This window comes from Echinops telfairi, unplaced genomic scaffold (genome assembly GCF_000313985.2).
Source record: "Echinops telfairi isolate 266 unplaced genomic scaffold, ASM31398v2 ScPeMD7_655;HRSCAF=1070, whole genome shotgun sequence".
Lineage (NCBI taxonomy): Eukaryota > Metazoa > Chordata > Mammalia > Afrosoricida > Tenrecidae > Echinops > Echinops telfairi.
The window spans coordinates 9,490,723-9,515,413 of record NW_022104553.1 but is presented as its reverse complement, the minus strand read 5'-3'; the positions used below and the strand labels follow the sequence as shown (position 1 = coordinate 9,515,413).

Here is a 24,691-nt window from a genome sequence, read left to right as displayed (position 1 = left end):
CACTTGTTTACCTTCAAGCCTTTAAGACCCCAGATGCTATATCTTTTGATAGCCGGGCACCATCAGCTTTCTTCACCACAGTTGCTTATGCACCCACTTTTGTTTTGTTTTTAAAAAGGAGAAATAATTCACCAAAGAGAATATACAGAAAGCAAATGGGCGCATAAAAAAGTATTCTACATTATAAACCACTAAGAAAGGGCACATTAAAGCCACGATGAGATGCCACAACATTTTTTTTTAAACAACCTGCCATTGAATCTACTGCAACTCATAGACCCCATGCACAGCTCCCACGGCTGTCAGTCTTTGCTGCAGAAGACTGTCTTGTCACTCGCCTTCCAGGGGCTACCAGGATTGAACCACAGACCTTCTGGTTAGCAGCTTCTCAGATAGTACCCCCAGGGCTCCTACAAATCTATTAGAATGGGGAACACACATTTTTTTTTCTTTCACTCTTGCCAAATTAAGTGAAAACTTTCCATGTGATTCATCAAGCCCCTAGTTATTTATCCTAGAGAAGTAAAAACATGTTCACACCAAAAATTCATACATTAAATCTTCGTGGCAGCTGTATTTGTAATAACCACAAACTGCGTTGAAATGCATAAAAGGGCAATTGTGAACTATTCATACCGTAAACTCACTGAGATGAGTTGAGACTTCATTAGGCTAAGTAGAGCTACTACTGCGGGTTTCTGAGAGTGTCACGCTTTACAGGAGCAGAAAGCCTCTCCTTTCTCCCATTCATACCAGGCTCAGCACTAAAAGGAAGCTAGGAACACATGTAACAACACAGGTGACTATCAGGGGCATGATGCTGAGTTGGAAAGGTTTCTATGGATACGTCCTTTCTGAGAGGACCAAACAACAAGGCCAAGGACTGATCCATGGCTGCCAGGGCTTTCCCGTGGGGTCAGGGGAGGGTGGCACTTCAAAGGGAGAGCAGAAGGGAGTTGGGGAAGACAGAAGCAGGGCTCTGCATCTTAATTGTGGTGGTGATTGCATGAACTTTTACCTACATCAACATCCATGCAACTGCCATACAGAGTCTCCAAGGCCGCGACCTTTTTGGAAGCCGATCACCAGACCTGTCTTCCGAGGCATGTCTAGCGGAGTTATCCCAAATCTAAACCAAACTCACTGCCACCAGGTCGATGCCAACTCATAGTGGCCTAGAGGACAGGCGAGGACAGCCTCTGTGGGTTTCCGAGACTGTAACTCTTTTTCTTCTTTTTTTTCCTCAAATTATTTTATTGAGGGCTCATACAACTCTTATCACACTCCAAACATAAATCCATTGTGTCAAGCGCATGAGTACAATTGTTGACATCATCATTCTCAAAATATTTTCTTTCTACTTGAGCCCTTGGTATCAGCTTCTCATTTTTCCCCGCCCTCCCTCATGAACCCTTAATAATTTATGAATTATTATTATTTTGTCATGTCTTACACTGTCTGATGTCTCCCTTCACTTTTCTGTTGTCCACCCCCAGTGAGGGGTTATATGTAGATCATTGTGATCACTTCTCCCTTTCTCCCCCACCTTACCCTTACCCTTACCCTCCTGGTATAGCTACTCTCATTATTGGTCCTGAGGGGTTTATCTGTCCTGGATTCTCTGTGTTTCCAGCTCTTATCTGTACCAGTGTACATACTCTGGTCTATCTGGATTTGTAAGGTAGAATTGGGATCATGATAGTGGTGGGGAGTAAGCATCAAATAACTAGAGGAAAGTTGTATGTTTCATCAGTGCTATACTGCATCCTGACTGGCTCATCTCCTCCCCTAGACCCTTGTATAAGGGGATGTCCAGTTGCCTACTGATGGGCTTTGGGTCCCCAATCTGCACTCCCCCTCATTCACAATGATATGACTTTTTGTTCTGGGTCTTTGATGCCTGATACCTGATCCCATCAACACCTCATGGTCACACAGGCTGGTGTGCTTCTTCCATGTGGGCTTGGTTGCTTCTCAGCTAGATGGCCGCTTGTTTACCTTCAAGCCTTTAAGACCCCAGATGCTATATCTTTTGATAGCCAGGCTCCATCAGCTTTCTTCACCACATTTGTTTATGCACTCGCTTTGTCTTCAGCGATCGTGTCGGGAAGGTGAGCATCATGGAATGCCAGTTTAATAGAACAAAGTATTCTTGCATTGAGGGAGTACTTTAGTGGAGGCCCAATGTCTGCCTGCTGCTTTAATACTAAACCTATAAATATGTGCACATATATCTATTTTCTTGTCCTCATATATATATTTACATATGTACATGTCTGTATTTAGACCTCTATAAATGCCCTTTGCCTCCTAGCTCTTCCTCTCTCTCCTTTGACTTTCCTCTTGTCCCACTATCAAGCTCAGCCTTCATCTGGGTTTCAGGAATTCCTCTCAGGAGAATGTAACTCTTAACGGGAGCAGAAAGGGTTCTTCTTTCTCCTGAGTGTTATTTGCATGTTAATTTTTAAAAGATTTTTATTGGTATATACTTCACATATCGTTCAATAATTTAATCACTCAATCTCATTAAGAAGACTGTGCAGTCATCACCACAGTCAATTTCAGGACATTTTCTTCTCATACGTGTAAGCTCCCCATCCTCCCCTGCCATGCTCCTATCTGCTACTGTCTCTGTAGATACACCTATCCTGGATTTTATATACAGTACATCATATAAAACACAATCACACAAAATCAAACAAAGGAAAACAAAACGAGACAAAACAAAGAAAAACCCCAATAAAAGAAAAATAAAAAAATATTAAAAGCTGAAATAACTTTAAAATGTGGCAAAAAGGAGATCAAATGATAGGGTGTTATATTTTAACCTAACTGCATCTGCTATAATCAACTTTACAATGCTCTCTGTCTATTCAGATCCCTCCACTACAGACAGAGGGGAACTCACCAGAGACTTAATCCATGTGTGGGCCCTGTGAATGGATTCGGGGTTCCCTCAGGCATCCACAGCCATCTGCAAACCAGGTGTTTCCAATTTAGCTCTGGTACCATTCGCTCCTCTGGATTAAGAGTCTATTATTCACAATCCTTGCATCACACAGGCTGGCATGCTTCTTCTGTGTGGACTTATTTGTAATTTTTTGAATTTTTAAAAAGTGGAAGTGAAACTTTCCAGCCCTTAAATAGCAAAGAAGATCCTGAAAAGAGGAACTTAGGTACTGAATGCCCTGGGAGGCAGGGGGGAGATGCCAAATACCTTTCCCACCCTAACCCTGTTCCTGGCCTGGGAAGGCTCCTGGGGCCTCTGCACTTCATATCTTCTTCCTGGGCCTTCTGCTGGTCAGGGTGATCCACAAACCCCTTCCTTCGCAATCTGGGAGATCAAGGAGCTCATCGGTTTTGTTCACGCCCACCTTCCCCGTGTCTGGGACATAGGTTCTAGGCAGCTGCTCTTTGATGGGAGTAATGGAATATTCTAGCTCTCTGAATCATCTTGGCATACTTTACAGTGGTTCTATATTTAGCCTCTGCTCCAGCTAGCCCAATACATGCCACAGCTGGACGGTGTCACTGACCGCACACTCACACTCCAGGCCAAGGTCAGAAGTCAGATTCCTCAGCTGTCCTGCAGCCTGAAGGCATGAGCAATCTATTTAGCTTATCCTCATTGTCTTGTGAATGTTTGGAGTACAGTTTTATTATAAAAATCACATCTGTTCAATGTTTAAAAAAACAAAGCCCAAACAGTTAAAAAAAAAATAAAAGGAGACCAAGTTCTACTTCCCAGGAGTCACAATGATGATTAGTTCTTTCTCTTTCTGGAAACATGCATGTATATGCAAGTCAATATGCCCATGTGCATGTAACAGGTCAGATTTGCTCCACCGCGCTCGGGGTCCAAGGTACAATCATATCATCCAGTCTTTACAGACTCACATGAAATCAAACCTGGAACTAGCCCTGACCTTCCCAGTTGTCCGGCTCCCTCCGTTAGGTCATAGAAGGGTGCCCAGGGCTGGGCCATCCTGAGGAAATAGGAGAATCCGTTGACATGGGTGGCTAGCATTGCCCCCCCTCCTCCACCACCCCCTTTGACCAGGCCTGTGAGGACCATTCAATGCCAGGCCCTTTAGCTGCTTTGGGCTGTTGTTATTGTTGTTGTTGTTGTTATTGTTCCGATCCAATGTACAACAGAACAAAACACTACCCAGGCCTGTACCACCCTATGCCTGAGGCTACTGGTAAAGCACTGGGTCAGTTGACCTCATTAAGGACCTTCCTGTTTTCCGCTGCCCCTCTAATTTACCAAGCCAGGTGTCTTTCTCAGGGACGAGTCTCTCCTGCCAACATGACCAAAGCACGTGAGACAAAGTCTCGACATCCCTCATCACCCTTATGTGACATCAGTGAAGCCAGGAGGGGAAGAGGTACCTTTGGAGAGAATTTATTTCAGAAGAGGAGGAAGAGGAGATAAGGAAGCGTAGCTCTTTAGCACAACTGTGAGTTCTATCTAGGGAGCTCTGGTGCTGTAGTGGTAACATACCGGCCTGCTAACTTCAAGGTCAGCAGTTCAAATCCACCAGCTGCTCCTTGAGAGAAAGGCAAGACCCTACTTCTGTAAAGAGTTACAGTATGCATGGTTTACAGTCTCGGAAACCTGTAACAGCCGCTCTACTCTGTCCTGTGAATCAGATTTGAATGGATGGTAGTGAGTTTCTAGCAGTGACGGATTCATATAGTTGGGTTTTTGTTGGGTTTTAATTGCATTGGGAACGGGCATCATAATAGTCCGAGTTCTTCTCTACCTTCTTGAGCTGGCCTTGCCTAGGGGTCAGAGACCTTTGCTGAGTTTCTGGAAGTGCCTGGTTCATAGGTTCGAGTCCAACCTTCATGAATAGGCAGCCCAGCTCACCTGCTTCAGAACAGGCCAGGCCTCGCCGTGTCCTTAGGAAGCTGCATCGGCTCTCTCGTCTGAGTCCCCAGAAGGCCACCTGCCAACCCAGGGGTCGGACACTGCTTCCACACCCTCCCCTCTCAGGCCAGACGGCCAGCACTCTGTTAAACTGATGCCCGCTCAGGAGTGGGTTTGTGGATTTGCTTTTTGATGTTTGGGATCATTGTATTTTGTTTTGGTGGAAGAGGTCCAGTCGATCTGTTTCTTATTTTTCCTTCTCAAAATCAAAAATGAAAACATAAGCCAAACCAATTGCTGTCCAAATGACCGACTCAGGGTGAGCCCGTGTGTGTCACGGCAGGACTGTGCGCCACCGTTTTCAGGGGCTGATTTGTCATAGGTACATTGCCAGACCTTGCTTCCAAGGTGCCTCTGTGGACTCAGAATTCAACCTTTTTTTTCTCTTTTTTTTATTTTTCCTTTTTTTTTTTAATATGTATGAGACCAAGCATCCCTGGGCTGCTACAAGAAGCTAGCAGACAGGGATAGATAAGAAACAACTTTACTTTGAGCAGGGGGAACGACAAAATAGCACTTAACAGCTATATTGTAGTCTAAATCCTGCTGGAGAATTCAACCTTTTGATTAGCTGCTGAATACATTCACCATGTGCACCACTCAGGAATCCTTTGCCTTTACACACACACACACACACCTCAGGCTGTCAGGAAGCCCAGGATGTCAAGGACACAAAGACCCGACTATCTGTGAGGAAGGAGAAAATCCATTTGTCTATTTCTTTATTATTATTTTTTGTTCATTTCCTCTATGGTTATTTTGTTTGTATTTGGCTTTCCTAGTTTGTATTTATTTTTTTGTTGTTTATTTGTCCTCCCAAACACCCCAAGCTCACTGCCAACCAATCCGTTTCGGCTCATCACAACCCTACAGGACAGAGTAGAACTGCCCCTGTGGGTTTCCTGAACTGTATGTAACTCGATAGCAGTAGACAGCTTCTGCTCTCTCCCCCGGCTGCTGCTAGCTTCGAACTGCTGATCTTGTGGTTAGCAGCCCAACGAGGAGCTCACTAGGCCACCATGGGATTCAATGAAGCTTTAAAACTGATTCTGTGACGGTGAGTTTGTGTGGTTTGCATTTTAAACCGAACTTGAGTGTTCTCCCAACTTTGTGACTCCGGAGGTTTCTTTGAGTCTTCTTATTAGCTCCATGTCTGGCTTTCCACTTGCCTTACTGGTAATTTTCTCGTGGGCAGAACCATCAGGTAGATGGGAAAACGCTTTCTTGAAGGAGGGAATGTGGGAGTCTGCATGTCCCTCAGCCCATGGCCTGCGCCATCTGCTGTCTTTAAGCTTCCCGTTCCCGGATGTTCCCTGGCCTGTTGTCCTGCCTGAGTTTGGCCTTTGTGATGATTGGTGCTCGGTGGCAGGCAGCCGCCATGCTCATTGGACACCTCCACCAGGCATCCAAGTGCACCTCATTTGCATGCGGACCTGTTTGAGGACTGATGCCTGCCATTTCTTCCATATTTGGTAGCTGCGTGATTATTGGATACTACCTGTTACACTTTATTAGCATATGATGTAATGTTACCCACCCACCATTGGGTATTCATTACACTTTATTAGCATATGATGTAATGTTACCCACCCACCATTGGGTATTTAAGCCTCTGCCTTCTGCTCAATAAACGAGGCTTGGTCAGACTCCTGTCTTGCCTCCGTTTCTCGGTCTTACTCCTTAAATTCCACGTCGAGTAGGTGTTGAATAAACACCTACATATCTACAGATGCTGACCGGCTTCGTGAAGGAGACGGTGAACTCTTGCCCTTCTTTTCCCACCAAAGCAAAACCCCAGAAAGGATGCAAGCCAAGGGACCCATCAGGCTCTGTCTGGGAAGGGGTTTCCGTACCCATTTTCCCAAAGGACTTGCCACACCTCCTCCACGCATAATGTTCTTGCCACTCCAGGAAGCACCACATGGAACTCTTTTTTTTAATTTAAAAAAAAATTGGGGAGGGGACTCTTTTTAATACGTTATCTACTCTTGTCACATTAAGTTCATAATCAGCTGTCCAGCTATAACACCTTCTTTCCAATTTGATTGCTACTTTAAAGACTATGCCTATGTATGAATATGTCAGATATAATTAACGTATGGATTGTAACCAGAGTTGTAAGAGCCCCCAATAAAATGATTTTTTTTAAAAAAGGATCATGCCTATTGGAAAAGTGACCAAGAGGAGATGAATTAATGAAATAAAATTATTTTTAAATTATTCTTCAAATTGCGAGATTGTTCTTGGGCGCAAAGGCCCATGGTAGGCATAGTGCAATGACGTTAAGGCGAGGCGCATATCCATTTCAAGGCAACAACACACACAGTGTCTGAGAAACTGCGGGAGGACCACTCAGATCAATAGATTTCTCAGGAGAATCTTCTATATTTGCTAGTAGCTTATTAGGGTACCAGGCCCTGTACTGGTCCTGGGAATGCTTCACCTCACGAGACAGAGGGCTCCTGCCGTTGGTGGTCAGGAGGACAGACATGAAAGACAGAGAAAGGACGTGGTCGCTTAAGAGGGCGTACAGCAAGCCCCGGGGATGCAAAGGACACAGGGTCCATGGTAGCCTGTCACTGCTTCAGCCAAGGAGACATCAGGTTGATGAGAGAAACTCAAGTTTATTCTGCAAGCAGGAAACAGTGGGGTTTGCTACCTACACAGTCCTTCAAAATCCAGTGAAAATCAAGCTAGTCATGGGCGCCAAACTATGTGGCAAAACCAAGTTTTATTGGGCTACATTTAAAAAATAAACAAATAAGAATTTTTAAAGTTTTGTAAAAAAAATTAATTAAAATAAATAACAATGTTTGTAATGTACACAGGAAACCATTATCTATACCTACATTTCTCCATGGGTTACCAGATTACCATCCCCTGAACAACGTACTTCGGTTGCTTATCTAAATGGGTTATGATTTGTGCCTGGTTACTTATCTTAGTGATCTAGCTTGTGTTAGGAGACTATCCATACTGATTAAGATTAAGATAAATTTCTACTGCCAGGGAAGGAGCTGTTACATTTTGGACTTCCACCAAATAAATCTTAAATTCGATTACATTGCTAGTATTTTGATTAACCGTAGGCTACCTCTTCCACCCCTCCATCAGTATCAGGAAAATCTCCCTGAGAGACGGGTAGTGTCCTTGTGCTGCTGCAAATGAAATATCAAAAGTAGGTGGCTTTCTTACACAGAAATTTATTTTCTCACAGTTTAGGAAATTAGAAGTCTACGTTCAGGGTCCCGGCTCTCTGCACATTCCGTTTGCAGAAGGGTGTGTACCATATTTACAGTGGAAGCTCTAAATTCAGCTTTGGAGTCTCCACTTGGATTCAGCCTCCACTGAATTCTTTCAGGTCCTTAACCTAACCCAGAAAGTGAACAGCTTTGCCCCCAGGCAGAGTGAGTTAGCAAGTGGATCACTCCCACTCCCTAGCCAGCCCTGGGAGGAGCAGTCTAGCCCCCGGGGACTTTCCTGGGTGTGCCCTGGATGGAATTTGGGGTACTAGCACTCCTGCCAGTTTGTCATAGTGTGGTGGCTTGCATGTTGCTGTGATGCTGGAAGCTACGGCACCAGTATTCCAAATGCCAGCAGGGTCGCCCCAGGTAAACAGGTTTGTGCAGAGATTCTAGACTGAGAACATCCTGCAAAGAAGAAACAGGCTGCCCGTTTCTGAGGCATACCTCACTGAAGACCTCATGAAGGAGGAGTGGGGAGGGAGCATTCGAATGGACGGCGGTTATGTGTCCACACCTCTTTTTTAAAGTGATTTCACTCTGGATGGGTATGACATGTGACCGTGATATCAAGAAAACAACTCAAAAGAGAACAAGGAAACAAACTGGACCTCGGGTTACCATGGGGGAAGGAAGAAGAGTTTTTGGCTTTGTTTTGTTAATGCAAAACCATTTCATTGGAAGCTCTTACAGATACAGTTCGATCACATCACGCGGTCTTAGGCAATTGCTACCTCAATCCGTTTCAAAACATTTTCTTCCTTCTTGAACTCCTTGATATGCTCTCCCCTTGACTCCCCTCGCCCCCTTCGTACCTCTTCCCTCCAGGGACCCTTTGGCTACTTGTCTCTATCGGCTCATCATTCCTGGGTTTCATAAGCCAAAAAGCATCAATAGATATAACTATTCAAGATGGCTATCCCCAGTGACAAACTTCATCAGAGATAAACCACTATATAAAACACACACAAAAAAAAAACATTAAAAACCAGATCAGGCCCAAAGTGTATCAGAGAGGGGGGATCAAGTAACAAGGTTTTAACTGTTCAAGTCAGGTTTATCATTTTGATCTCTTATAGTCGTCTCCCCAATATGCTCTGTTTAGTAATCACTTTATTCCCATCCCTCAATAAGAACAGAGGCAAATCACTGGAGGCTTATTTCCTGGGTAGATCTCACAAATGTATCTTGGGCTCCCACTGTCCTGCACAGCCTTCTGCAAACCAGAATCTCCCAGTTTGGGCCCTGATACGATTCCCTCCGTAAGCTTTGGATTATGCCATTTACAATCCTTGGGTCACGGATGTTGGTATATATCTTCCACGAGGGCTTAGTTGACATCTCACTTAGATGGCTGCTTGTCTGGAAACTAGCTTGTCAGACCCTATACGTTATTCCATCTGGTAGCCAGACACCAGCCAGTTTCTTCACTACACTTTGCTACCGTTCCCATATCATCTATGCTGCCTTCATGAGGGCATGTATTGAGCAGGGCCATGTTATAAGAACTAATTTTTCTTAAATAGGAGCTAGGATTTAGTGTGAGCCCAAAGTCCATTTCCCAGATGTTTTTATCTGCCTTAGGCTCCTCTTAGAGACCTCCTTGTTAACTACTGTCTTCCTGGAGTACAAGGATCTTCCATTAATAGTGTCATTGATTAGGCCCTGATACTAATGTTTAAGACATTGTTGAGAGAAGGATATTGAGCCAGGGTAGGCTAACTACACATCACAATGATTCACCTGTACAGAATAAATCCTTCCATGACTGAGCGCTATTTACACAAACAACAGGAATTGGTTGTCAGGCAAAACTTTCAATATTCACTGACAATGTCAATCACAGACCTGCTGGAATAATATAGATGTCTTAATACAGGAAGCAAGTAGGCACTGAGGTACCGAGTCAATGTTTGTCTGCCAGAGAAAGAGTGTTTGCTTTGGGGGCATTGAGTGTATGTTAATGGTGACGGAACAATTTGGAGGGATTTCAATAATGGTTATCCGACACCAAGAGTATAACGGAACGGCATTGACTATACATGTGGAAGTTGTTGAATGGGAGGATGTTTTCTTATGCCTATTGATGCCACAATTGAAAAAATAATTCCATGAATAACAATGAGTACAAGGAAGAAGAAAATGTTCTAAAATTGATTGTAGTGATGACGGTACAACTTTTCTTGATAAGATTGAGTTATTGGATTGTATGATATGTGGATGGCGTGCCAATCAAATTGCTTTTAATTTTTTTTTTAACCTTTTGAATAGTAGCAAAACATTGTCAGATACTGAAAACCTCGTGAATACCAGCAGAGCACTGTATTGACACAGTGGCTCCAGCAACGGACTCAAATACGACAATAGTTGTGAAGACAGTGAAGGACTGGCCAGTGTTGTGTTGTGCTGTGTTGTCTATAGGATAGCTTTGCATTAAAACTAACGGGACAGCCCTTAACAACATCAAGGTCTGCATGACAGTGAGTCACACCCTAAGGTCCTTGGTGGGAGGACCCCCAACTAATCTTGTAGCCTTGTCTCTCTAGAGGCAGACATCCTCAAACTACCACCCACGGGCCACATGCACAGGAATTTTTTCATAGCTTTTTTTTTAAACTATAGTGCAGCCCTCCAACAGGTCTGAGGGACAATGAATTGGCCCCCTGTTTAAAAAGTTTGAGGACCCCCTGCTTAGAGTAATGCATGTGTCCCAATCGGGGCCCCTTTCCTGCTTCTGTAATCCAACCCAAAACTGTGATGTGCTGATCTGCTACCAATCTCACTTTCGTAACAATTTCTCTGGTGCCCTCGTCTCTTGTGTCCTATGTAAGTGGGCTCCTCTCTTGGAACCCTTGCACACCATGATGTCCTTAGGCTGATGGCCTCCTCATCCAAGAAATTGTTTTTGCTTATGTCTTATCGTTGTCATAGTTAAGACTTAATAAATGTGTTTGTATCACTTGTATTTCACCTCTGGGTCTCTTCCTCCCTACAATCCACAACCTTGGCAGTGGCATTTGAAAGCGACAAGTCACAGTATGAAGACTATTAGAGCTGGGAAGAAAAGCCGGGAGAGGGGGGAAGGCTGCTTGACAGGCAACAGCATCATCACGTCCACCAAGAAATGAGTTCAATGAGTCTCCCCGAGCAGAAACGGAGAGGACTGCTAAAGAACAAACTGGATCGGGTTGGAAGAAGTATGGCCAGAGTGCTCCTTGGAAGCAAGGATGGGGAGACTTCGTCTTCTATGCTCTGGACATGCTGTGAGGAGAGACCAGTCCTTGGAGAAGGACATCCTGTTCGGTCAGCAGAGGGGCCGTGAAAAGGGCAAGGCCCTCATGGAGATGAACTGACACCCCCTGTGGCTGCAACAATGGGCTGCAGCACGGGAACAATTGTGAGGATGGTTCTGGACCGGGCAGTGTTTAATCTGTTGTACATAAGGTGGCTATGGGGCGGCACCCACTCCACAGCACCTAACAACAGATCTAGGTCCAATTAAGCAGGAATCTGAATTTGGGTCTCTAGGTCCCAACTAACACCCAAACCAAAATCGAACTTCCTGCCAGAGAGTCCATTCTGACCCATATGGAACGGAGTAGAACTGCTGCTGTGGGCTTCCGAAGCTGGGCATCTGTATGGGAACAGAAAACCTCAACTTTCTCCCAGAAGTGACGTGTGGTTTTGAACTGCTGACCTTGTAGCTAGCAGCTCATCCCCATAGAGCTCTTTCTAGGCCCCAAAGAGGGTGGTAAATGCTTCTTTGTGATCGGTGACCCTAAGGTATCTGTTTTCTAAAAGACAGCGTTCTCAAATAAGTCTCAGACAGGCGTGCAATGGCTCTGTGTAGTCAAGTCCCCAAGGGGGCAAAACCAGGTCTGCATGTTCCAAGGTCACGTAGATCATTTTCCTTGCCAAAACGAAATAGAAGTGAGTCAGGCAGAAGAAGAAGTGAAGAGATTTGGAGGGAACAGAGTTTCAAGAAAGCTAGGCAGGTTCATGGAACTAAAAGAAATCCAAGATATTAAAGCTCAGAGGCTGAGCGAAAGATCCAGAAAGACCTGGTAGGCCAGGTTGAGTATTTAAATTTGTCCCTAAAAGCCCGTGGGAAGCACTGGGATTTTAAGTACTGGGTAGACGTGCTTTGACTTCCATCTGTGAAAGCTCACACTGGTTGCAACGTGGAGAAGGGGTCGGAGCAGGACAAGACTAGAAGCAGAGAGGGACAAGGTCAAAGGCATGCATCTGTACACAGGCTGCAAGATGCTGGTGGCTTGGAGCATGGTGATGTGAAAATGAGGCTAAATCTTTCCAAGGGAAAATCAATAGGACTCGAGGGCTGACGGAATAAGGAGGGAGGAGAAAGGCCTCAAACATGAGAGATGGGGGCGGGGGGTGGGGGAGATGAGGAGCTGATACCAGGGGCTCAAGCAGCAAGCAAATGTTTTGAGAATGATGATGGCAACAAATGTACAAAGGTGCTTGACACAACAGATGGATGGATGGATTGTGATCAGAGTTGTACGAGCCCCCAAGAAAATGATTTAATTTTTTAAAAATGTGAGAGACAGGAGATAGAGAGCCTGCAGACAGAATGAAGGAAAAGTGTGGGGAGTGGGACACTGGGAGCAGCAGGGTGTCTGGGGGGTAATTTCAAGTCTCCAAAGCCAACTGAACTCACTGCAATCGAGTCAATGCTGTCTCATAGCCACCTCTGGTAAATTATTAATTATTATTACTTTCACACCTTACACTGACCACTGTCTCCCTTCCGCCATGGATTCTGTTGTTCCTCCCCCTGGAGTGGGGTGGGTTAGGTGTCGATCATTGTGCTCGGTGCCCTCTTCCTCCCCTCCTCTCCCCACCTTCCCCCTACCGTCCTGGTATCGCGTTACTCCCGTTCCTGTTCCTGAGTTCCATGTGCGCTGCATTCTGTATCTGGAGCCATGACAAATTCTCAATTTGTTGTATTTCCTCAACTGATGATTCTTAAGTGCACCGAGGACAGACACGTGGTTATCCCAGAAAGGTGTCTTAGTGCGACGTGGCTGTGTCTTCTGCTTATGGGGCATCGTGGGGGACACTACAGTGGTTGGCGTCCAGACAAGAAAGTCAGTCGTTGTCCTTTGGACAGACTTCACATCAAGTCAAGTTGGTAAGATAGACCTTAGACACATGAGTGCAAACACTATGGGGCTTGTTTGTGTTTTATATTCCTAAGTGTGTTAAATGTTCTATGGAAAAGTACCGGCTACTATGAGTATGTAATTGGGGAAATCTAGTCAAGGGGTAGGGGAAAGGCTTCTGAGAAGGTCCTGATAAGAATGAGTAACGTGCCTCACAGCTATGAAAGAGAGGAGATTGGGGGGTGGAGTGGGAGGAGGCGAGAAGCTGGCTTTCAAGCAGCAGAAATAATACGAACGTAGGGATGCCCGAAACAGGAAAGAGTTTGGGTGAGGTGGATACTAGATGAAAACCCACCAGGATGATAATGGCATCTATATTTGGACTGTGGTATGATGAGGGCTTTCTCTTTTCTTCTGTGTGTATCTTCTAAAATGAACAAACATCGCTTTAATCATTGTGGGGGCGGGATCATTATTACTTTAAGCAAAATCATGGAGGATGTGGCGGAGGGCACATTCCAGAAGGCTGGGCGGCACCAGCAGTGAGTAACTGAGCATGGGGAAGAGCAACAAACACACAGGCGGTTCTACAACCAAACAGCCTGGGCGGGTCACAAGGGGACAAGTCCAGGAAGACCAGAGGGAAGAGTCCAGAGGTGATAGAAAAGAAGTCTCAAGGAGCTATTTTCAGAAAGCCTGAGCTGGGCGAGGTCTACGTGATTTGGGCAGAGAGAAACAGAGTCCGGGCAGAGTAGAAACACAAGGACCCTTGAAGAGGTCCCTGCACGGCTGATGGAGTTCTGGAGTGGTCCACATGGGTAACATGCTCATCGCCTAACGGAGAAGCCAGCTACCTAGAGGAGTCTTCAAAGGAAAGCTTAATGGAACTTGTAAAAAAAAAATAGCCACTGACCAATAAAACACACAACTTTCCTCTAGCTCTTTGGTGCTTCCTTCCCCCCACTATCATGACCTCAATTCTACCTTCCAAATTGGATTAGACCAGAACATGCACACTGCTACAGATAAGAGCCCACAACACAGGGAACCCAGTATAGTTAAGCCCCTCAGGGCCAACAAGGAGAGTAGAGATATCAGGAGGATTAGTGGAGGGTGGGGGGAGAAAGGGGGACTCAATCACAAGGATCAACCTAGAACCCCCTCCCAGGGGGACGAACAAAGGAAAAGTGGGCGAGGGGCGACGGAGGCTGATGTAAGATATGGAAAAGACAATCTATAACTTATCAAGGGTTTGTGAGGGCGGGTGGGGGGTGGGGGGGAAGAAATGGGGAGCTGATATCAGGGTCTCAAGTGGGAAGAGCATGCTTTGAAAATTATGACGGTGGCATATGTGCAAATGTGTTTGACATGTTGGAGGAATGTATGGATGGTGATAAGCGATGTGAGAGCCCCCAATACAAGCATTTTAAAACTATATAGCCATTGAAAGCCTTATGGAGTATAGTTCGACTCGGACATCTGTGGGCTCACCGTGAGTCCGCCGCCGCGACAACTGGGCAGTGAGTGGTGGCGGTGCGTGGTTGGTGCGGGGGAGCAGAGGTCTGGGGAGGACAGGGGTAGAGAGTTCAGCCGAGTCTTCCTTGTTATGATCCCAGCATCAAGGGACGCTGTCCAGTGCTTCCGCCCCCACAGCAGCAGTGGAAGCTGTGGTTTCCAAAGGCCCTTCCTGCTCTGTCATCTCTGCGAGAAATTGTGTCCTTTTCTGCTAACTGGTGACCTTTCCTGAGGAGCTAGTCAAAGATTGGTGTAGTATTAAATTAAAAAATGGCGCGGATGGAGGGTGAGGGGCCAGCCCCCACCTGCTGATACTACTATTGCTACTACTCGGATTCAGTAATACTACTTCAGGGTTCGGTAATGCACAATTGTACGGTTGAGAGATATATGTATTATATTAGAGTCATCGGGAGCATGAGAGATATTACAATAATACAGTCAGACACGTTACATGGCAACATTGCTCACCTCAGCCCAGCTTGGTGGTCCACGTGGAGAGAGGGGGAAGGGAAGGAGGGAAAGGGAACAAGGGAGAGGGGGAAGAGTCAGGGAGGTCAGAGTGACGAGGTGGAAGTCTGAGAAGTTCCCGCCTATATTGCTGACCCATGCCTATATACCTTTTGGGGGCAAGCCAGCCCACTAATTACAGGTAGAGACATACGTCACAGGGAAGGGTTACACTATAGGGTACCCAGTAATGAGAGGGTGGTCTCTGGGTCTCCATAGGAACCCTTATCAGTAGGGTGCAAATCCCTCCTACAGGAACCAAGCTAATGGTCCAAGCTTCAGAAAGAAGTAGTCCATGTCTCCAGCAGCAGGGAGCAGGCCCACCCCCATGGTGGGATGAGACAGCAGTCTGGCAGCAAGGATCTGACTTCCCCCCACAGATTGGCCTGGGCACAAGCAAGATTTGGAAAGCCAAGGCCTGCTACAAGCAAGTTTCAAGATCTGCTGCCACCCCCTGGAGACTTGACCAGGATTTCCCCCAGAGACTGAGAGATGGTTTGTGTGATAGGCGCTAGACCAACTGGGAAGTACTTCGGCCACCTCCCTGGTGGCTTCCTGGCCCTCTCTCCTTCGGAGCTGACCTCAGGTTACCATCTGATTGCTCCACCTGAACTCTCCGTACCTTCTTCCTTAGCTCACACTCCCAGCTGAGGCCTGGCCTGCCGGCCTGCGGGACAGGTAGAAAAGACGCCACTTCCTGCTGGAATTCTTTGAAACCTAGAGGTTGAACTCAACCTACGGACCCTAAAGAGAACTGAAGTCCTGCTAGATGCAACACCATGGTTGAACCCGGAAAACACCATGCTGGGTGCAGTGAAGTGAGTTTTTAAAGGACAGACATTGCCTGATCCCACGTCTAGGTATGATCTAGAATAGGCCAATGTACGGAAAGCAACATGTGTTAGTGCTTACCAAGTTTGGGGAGGGGAGCCGAAGGGAAGTGAGCCGCTGTTGGGCAAGCCATGAGTTTCTGTTGATGGTGATGGGAAATTGGGGAATGATCGTCAGTGGTGGTTGCATGGCACAGTTCATGTGATCCATATAAATAGTGTGCACCTGAAAACATTACACTGGGGAGTGTTTTGGTTAAAAATATTTTATAACGATTTTTTTTTCTTTTTTAAGTATTTATTTATTTGTCATTGGTTTTTTTTTAAAAAAAAACAATCATTTTATTGGGGGCTCTTACAGCTCTTATATAACAACCCATACATCAATTGTATCAAGCATACTTGTACATAGGTTGCCATCAATATTTTATAAACATCTAGCTTCTATTTAAGCCCTTGTTATCAGCTCTTCATTATCCCCCTCCCTCCCCCTCATTTGATTTCTTTTTTTTTAATCGTTTGATTAGGGGCTCATACGACTCTTATCACAATCCCTACATACATCAATTGTGTAAAGCACATTTGTACATTCATTGCCCTCGTCATTCTCAAAACATTTCCTCTCCACTTAAGCCCCCGGCATTAGGTCCTCATTTTTCCCCCTCCCTGATGAGCCCTTGATAATTTATAAATTGTTTATTTTGTCATATCCTGCCCTGTCCAACGTCTCCCTTCACCCAATTTTCTGTTGTCCGTCCCCCAGGAAGGAGGTCACATATAGATCCTTGTAATCGGTTCCCTCTTCCCAACCCATTCTCCCTCTACTCTCCCAGTATCATTTATAACAATTTTTAAAGAGAGATCTTATGGACATTTTTTTTAAAAAAAAAGGGATTAGAAAGCAAAGACGGCAGTCAACCACAAACATCTCTAGGTTTGACAGAGCACAGTTCTACATATGGGTTTTCAAACGCTGCAGATATACCCACTAATGTAGTAAAGTCAAAGAGAGTAGAAAGACAGCCAACAAGAGGCAGAACCTTGACCAGATGGATGGACACAGTGGCTGCAACAATGGGCTCTAACTTCACAGTGACCGTGAGGATGGCGCTGGCTCATTCTGCTGTGCAGGGGTTGCTAAGTCAGAGCTCACTTTGTAGCACTAAAATAGTAACAAAAGGAGACCATACAGGGAGTCAGATTATAAAAGTGTCTTAGCCATAGCCAAACACCTTGAAGGAATGAGTCTCTGGGTTTGGGGTGGAGGGAGTGTGGGGATTGGGGGCTCAGGACCACAGCACAGGGAAACGAGGTCATCAAGTTAAATTGTCATCAGAGTCCACAAAGAAATGATCCACGGTACTTCTTAATTTGTCTGAGTAGTGACTTGGGTCTTAAGATCTCACGAGCTGCCCATCCACAGGGAAACTGCGGGGTCTCTCCACATCAGAAGCAAAGAAAAGGGAAATTTTTTCAAATGCATGGAAACAGTTCAAAAGACTAATGGACCGCATGAACCTCAACCTCCCTGACCCTGAGACCGGAAGGGATAGATGGTGCCCCGGTACCACTCCCAACTGCTCTGAAAGGGATCACATTAGAAGGTCCTGGATTTTAAAAACCTCAACACCGTCATCCAGTCCATTTCTGACTCGTGGCAACCCTACAGGCAGAATTGCCCCTGTGGGTTTCTGAGACTATAACTGTTTACAAGAGTAGAAAGCCCACCTTTCTCCCAAAGAGTGGCTTGTGGTTTCAAACGGAGATAGACCTGGATAGAGAGGAAGAGAACTGTGGAACAAAACTCAACATCATAAAAAAGAATAGCCTTACTGTTCTGATAAACAGTGGTGAAACCCCTGGGACGATGGCATGGATCATTCTTCAGGCATGGAACTGCGCTCACCCCCTTGGCTCAATTTTTAGCCAAATATTAAGTAAGTCTATATGAGGAGCAATAACACTAGGGAGGTGTGCACTCCTTAAAATTATCAAATAGTTGAATCCAACGGGGCAGCATTGGGTCTGAGGGTGCAGACCCGTGCCACTGGGAACACCAATGTTCTACCTCTTACTTTGGTGAGTAACAATCAGGGTCTTCAAAGCTATGAGCAGACATCTAAGCTGAAAATATTGGAGCAAAACTCGGAGTGATGAAAAGTCAAAAGACATGGGAACAATTCCATCATTTAATGGACTAGTGGGCCATGCAATCTTCAGTCTTCACAATGTTGAGACCAGAATTAGATGGTGCCTGGCTACCACTACCAACTGCTCTGATAAAGATCACCTTAAAGGGTCATAGACAGAGTGGGAGAAGAATATCGACCCCAAATCATAAAAGACAATAAGCGTAGTGGTCAGACAGACACTCATGGGACCCCCAAGGCTAGGGCCCTCAGTCACCCTTCAGGTCTGGAACTGAACTTACCACATGTTGGAATAATCAACCATTTAAGATCAAAATGGCAGCATTTGCCTGCAGTCAAGGTGCAAAGGGTTAGCAGAAAACACAGTAGGAGGTGGGATAGGGTGGTACAGGGAGGGGATGGCAATGGATGAAACGGAGATGTTGTGTGTGAACTGTTGAAAGTAAAACTGAGGATCTGCTCTGTGCACTTTCACCTAACTCAGAAGAAAAGGTTTAAAATCAGTGAAGGACAACACTTGCCCCAGGACAAAGTTTAGAAGGCAGGAAAGGTAAAGAGTGGGGGTGGGGGGCCCCCGCGCGGGCCGCATGGGCCCTGTCTTGCCCCCCCCTTCCCTGAACTCTCTGGGATGCACGTGGGCTCTTGGCTTTTTTCTTTAGCTTTCTCAAATCACCGAGCAGATGGGCAATCTCTCAACTTCATGACAGTATCGAACCGCACTCCACGCTATTTGAATGCGTGATTGATTTGGTCCATTTAAAAAGATTTTTTTTAAAGGATGGGGAAATTGAGTGTATTTGGGGCTTAAAAACAGAAAAAGGAAAACAGCTGGACTTCCGAGAAGATGGCGACGGAATAACGCACACCAGAGGGACTGCGCAAAAATCAGGCCAGGAGAGTCACTAAGAGGGAAATTCAACACTGTTGGATCGCAGGAGCATAATAAAGATAAGTAGGCACAGATCCACAGGGGCTGGGGGCTTTTGGCGTACCACAGTGGAGGCCGGATAGGGCTTGACCTTAGCCCCGCCATCGTCTCTGCCGAAGCCAGGACCATTTGGACCCTTTGCGGGGGCTTAATCTCAACACAGCCACAGTTTGACACTGCCTAGGGGCAGGGATTAAACCCTTGTGGCCCACGGGCAGAGGTCGGGGCTCAGCTACATTGTTACTTTTGCTTCCCTCTCTTCTCTCTATGGCCCCCCCCCAGCCCCCACCCCCACCCCCAGTCTCAGCGGGGTTAGTTTTTAATTTTTTTCCCTCCTCTTTGTCTCTTTCCTGTTCTCTCACAGTCCACTGCCGACCTCCAGACCAATCCACTTAACCTAGGGCATGTACACCTGCCCCCCACCCAATTAGGTGAGCTCCACCATGTGCAGCTAGTCTGAGGCTGGGGAAAGCCCTGCCAACCTCCACCAGGGTATTCTCCACACAACTTCTTACTGGGGAATTCTGTTTGTGTGGCTGGTGGAACTCCTATTTTTCCTCTGTTGCCTCACATAACTGAGGGAACTTCCTCCTACCAACCTTGGTGCCTAACACGGCCTAAGGCAGCTTGGCCAACACTCGTCAACGTTCCAAGCTGCTGGGGGAACCTCTGCCCAACCTCCACAGTGATCTGCCTGACCAGGGAAATTCTGCCCTGGTGTTCTACACCAAAGCAGGCAACCCGCCAGCCTTCTGGGGCACTCCCATGAGAGGGAAGCTACAGGAGGATAAAGACGTAGGGTAAATTCCATAGTGAAATTAGCTGTAGGCAGGTCGAAGAAGCATTCCTACACGTCTCCCAGAGAGACCCAGTGCTCTTCGACTCCCTGGAAAATGGCACCTGGCTCCTCTAAAACAACACAACGCAAACAGCCATCAGCCCCAACAACCTCAACAAAAAGACAGGAGAAACAGAAGGCAATGGCAGAAGATGTCCTGAACATAATGACATGCATAGGAGAAGCAGACATTGAGTTGCCACAGAAAGAGATTTTCAGAATGCTGCTTGGAGTCATACAGGATCTGAGGGAAACAATACAGGAAAAGGATGAAATGATAGAGGAGATAAAGTCCATACACCAAAGGGAAATACAAGAGCTTAGGGAGGAGCTAACAAAACCCAGTAGCAGACATGCAGACCTCGAGAATTGACTGGAGGAAGCACAGAATCGCACCAGTGACTTGGAGGACAGTCAAGCAGACTTTAACAAACGTGAACAAAAATCTAAAAAAATCACCAGAGAAGCTGAAGAAAACCTAAGAGCTATGCCTGATGCTACAAAGACGAAGAGCATTAGAATTATTGGCATACCAGAGGAAGACACAACAAAAAAGTCATCTGCAACAATCGCAAGACAATTCTTGGAGGAAAACTTCCCCAGGTTAAAGCATGACAACCAGGCAACCATTCAGGAAGCTGAAAGAACACCAGCTAGACTGAGTCCCAAGAAGAAGTCACCAAGGCACATAATAGTTAAACTATCCAACTTTGAGGAAAAGGAAAAATCATGAGAGCAGCTAGGGAAAAACAAGCGATCACATATAAAGGTCCCAAATAAGAATATGCTCAGACCTATCAGCAGAAACTATGAAGAAGAGGAGAGAGTGGAGTAACATATTCCAAAAATTGAGGGAAAACAACGCAAACCCAAGAATACTCTACCCAGCCAAATTATCGGTCAAGATAGATGGAGAGATAAGAGTCTTCCCAGACAAGGGAAAACTCAAAGATTACATTAGAAGAAACCCAGCCCTACAAAAGATCCTTGCCGACCCAGTATGGGCAGAAGAACAACACTCACCAAGCATAAACAAGAGACCGCCACATAGAACAACCTCACCCAGAGGGCAACAAAGAGAAAACAGACCCCGAGAGCATTGGCTTAAGGATGGAAAGAAGTGAAGTATGATACACACACACACACACACACATATGCACAACACACTAATAAGAAAGGAAGGTAGGAAAACACCAAACACAAAAGATATGATGACATCACAGAGTCAGCAGATGGAGATAATAACCCTGAATATCAATGGCTTGAACTCAGGCATTAAAAGACTGAAGCTAGCAGAGTAGCTTAGAGAACACAATCCATCAATCTGCTGCCTACAGGAGACACATGTCAAGGCTACAGACAAAAATAGGCTGAGCATCAAAGGCTGGAGAAAGGCATACCAAGCAAACAGCAATTCAAAAAGTGCATGATATGACACAATAATAATTTATAAATTATCAAGCGTTCATGAGGGAAGGGGAAGCGGGGAGGGAGGGGGAAAATGAGGAGCTGATGCCAGGGGCTTCAGTGGAGAGCAAATGTTTTGAGAGTGATGAGGACCATGAATGTACAAATGTGCTTTACTCAATTGATGTGTGTATGGATTGTGCTAAGTGTTGTATGAGCCCCAAATAAAATGATTAATAAAAAAGAGAGAAAAGGTTTTTTGTTTGTTCTTTCTGCGCCTTCCTCTCTTACAAGGGCATTGTATGTTATAGGAGACGGCAAAACAGAAACAAAAGGAGAAGATATAAAGCGAGGCATTAGAAGACCTTCAGCAGACCATGGTCATGGAGACTTTGGGGACGTTGAGGAGAAAAAATGTAGCCGAGCCAAATCTCCTTGGCCACCTGTTAGAAGATGAGCATTTCGATGACTGTGGTTTGTCTTGATACTTATCACTGTGATCTACATTTTAAAATATCAAGAGATCGCCTCAGTGCTTCTTCCCTTAAGTGGAGAGTTGTGCTTTTCTTTGGGCTGCTGGAAGAGCATCTTACGGTGCTTCAAGGGAAAAGTTTGTTTTGGGACGAAGGTTCCAGAGAAGATCCCAGTTAGGCATTTATAGACAAAAGATATTGACATTCATGAAGTTCGAATGGGCTGGTCACTTCCCACAAGTGGAACGTTCCTTGGTGAAGAAAGGAATAAAAACTTGCAACTGTGAGAGGGAAGACTATGGAGAGAAGATTGCTGAAAATGGCTTGATGACATGCTTTGCTAACTTCGAAAGCCAGGAAGTGGAACTCTCCTACGGAAGAATGGACCAGGTCTTGGTGTTGCCTTCAAAATCGGAAGGAAGTTCTTGCCAGACGCCTGCTCTTCCCACCTGTTCTCTGCCACAGCTCTGCAGTTGAATATCATTTTGGTCAGAAGGAGACGCCATCTCTCCCAAGACCTGAAGATTATACTTTTCTCCAGAATGTTCCTTTAGAGGATGGAGTTAGAGGACCCAAAGGCCCTGCAGAGAAGTTAGAGGACCCAAAGGCCCTGTGAAGTGATGATGATGATGATGGTTGGCTTGCCACGAGCAGGAAGAACCACCTGGGTTACTCAACATGCTGCAGAAAATCCTGGTAAATACAACATCCTTGGGACCAATGCCATGACGGAAAAAAGGATGGTGGCAGGTTTGAAGAAGCAAATGACCCATGTTGGGAAACTGAACACACTGCTGCAGAGAGCCCCACAGTCTTGGAAAGTTTAATGAGATTGCTGCCCGGAAGAAGAGAAATTTCATTTTGGATCAGACGGTGGAGCCTGCTGCTGCCCAGAGGAGAAAACTGTGCCTGATGCAGGCTTCCAAGGAGAAGCTGTAGTCGTTCACCCAAAAGATGGAGACGGTAAGCAGAGAACACAGGAGAAAGCCGAAGTAGAAGGAAAAGGCCTCCCAGAACATGCTGTTCTCAAAATGAAAGGAAACTTCACGCTGCCAGAAGTCTAGCTGAGTGCTTTGATGAAATAAGCGATGTTGAACTTCAGAAAGAGGAAGCCCGAAAGCTTTCGGAGCAATATAAGGAAGAGAGCAAAACGGCTCTTCCACCAGAAAAGAAACAAAACACTGGCTCAAAGAAGAGCAATAAAAATAAGAGTGGCAAAAATCGGTTTAATAGAGGAGGTGGTTTAATAGAGGACGTGGAGATGCGCGGTGGAAATTTCAGAGGGGGAGCTCCTGGGAATCGTGGTGGGTTTAATAGGAGGGGTAATATGCCACAGAGAGGTGGCAGAGGTGGTGGAAGTGGTGGAATCGGCTACCCATGCCCCCGGGGCCCTGTTTTTCCAAGCCTGAGGTGGTTATTCAAGCAGAGGGAACTACAACAGGGGTGGAATGCCCAACAATAACCAGTACTTCAGAGGACCAGGAAATAATTGTGGCCACAAAAATCAATCTCAGGGCTCCAACCAGTGGCAGCAGGGTCCATTCTGGGGTCAGAAGCCATGGAGTCAGCATTATCACCAAGGATATTATTGAAAACCCAAATAAAATGAATTGATACATATTTCTCAACGGAAAAAAAAGGTAAAGAAAGAAGGAAAAATGGAAACCGGAAACACAAGGAGGAAGGGATGTGTGATGTTTCATTGTGGGGATTGCAATCTGTAACATGGAACAAAACACGTATGAATTGTTGAATGGAAAACTGTAAACCTTCACCCAATTCACAATAAAAAGTTAAATTAAAAACAACAGTAGCAGGGAATCCAGGGCGGATGAGCCCTACAGGACCAGTGGTGTGAGTGGCGAAACAGGGAGGGCAAAGGGAGAATGGGTAGGAAAGAGGGAACCGATTACAAGGAACTATATGTGACCTCCTCCCTGGGGGACAGACAACCGAAAAGTGGGTGAAGGGAGACGTCGGACAAGGCAAGATATGACAAAATACCAATTTATAAACTATCAAGGGCTCATGAGGGAGGGAGGAGCGGGGAGGAAGGGGGAAAATGAGGACCTAATGCCAGGGGTTTAAGTAGAGAGAAAATGTTTTGAGAATGATGTACAAATGCGCTTTACACAATTGATGTGTGTCTGGATTGCGATAACAGTTGTATGAGCCCCTAATAAAATGTTAAACAAAAAAACAAAAAAAAACCCAACAGTAGCAGTACAGTTTATGATGGTTTCTTTCTCTCTCAGCCGCTGTGGTAGTTACATAATTTCATGTCAACTTGATAAATAAGTACAGGGGCGGAGTCTAGCCTGTCAATCAGATCAAGGCCTGATGATGCCTCCTTATCGGTGTGGCCTTCTCAGAATCCTCATAAGGATTCTGGGAACTTCCTCTCTTTCTCCCTGGAGGTGGGCCACACACTTTCTCTCTGCTTCACTTTCCTGCTGTTAAGACACTTGGGGAGCAGGAGGAGCCACGGGAAGATCCGCGTCAGCACTGAGATGCTTCCACTGCCCGCTGGATCCACAAGACTTTTCACCCACCAGCCTGTGATCTTCCTGCATTTGGCATCATTGCATGTGCTGTGTGAGCCTGGAGAGGAATTTATAGACTAGTATCAGACATACGGGCTGATATCGGACTTATGACCGCACTGGGTTGTTTTCTCATTGTACAACTGCTGTTTGAGGTAAAGCTCTCTTACACATATGAGTGTCTCTGAATTTGTTT

The 24,691-nt window shown here is 45.7% G+C and overlaps 1 non-coding gene and 1 pseudogene across 1 annotated transcript; one reads left to right on the top strand and one right to left on the bottom strand.

The window, feature by feature from the left end:
• The window catches only part of LOC101661544, a 103,122-nt pseudogene extending 79,555 nt beyond the window's left edge, over positions 1 to 23,567 (top strand).
• On the bottom strand, positions 5,350 to 5,482 carry LOC115870390. Its single transcript, XR_004046669.1, has one exon. It is a non-coding gene; the product is annotated as a small nucleolar RNA SNORA63 (small nucleolar RNA).
• Positions 23,568 to 24,691: the final 1,124 nt, after the last annotated feature.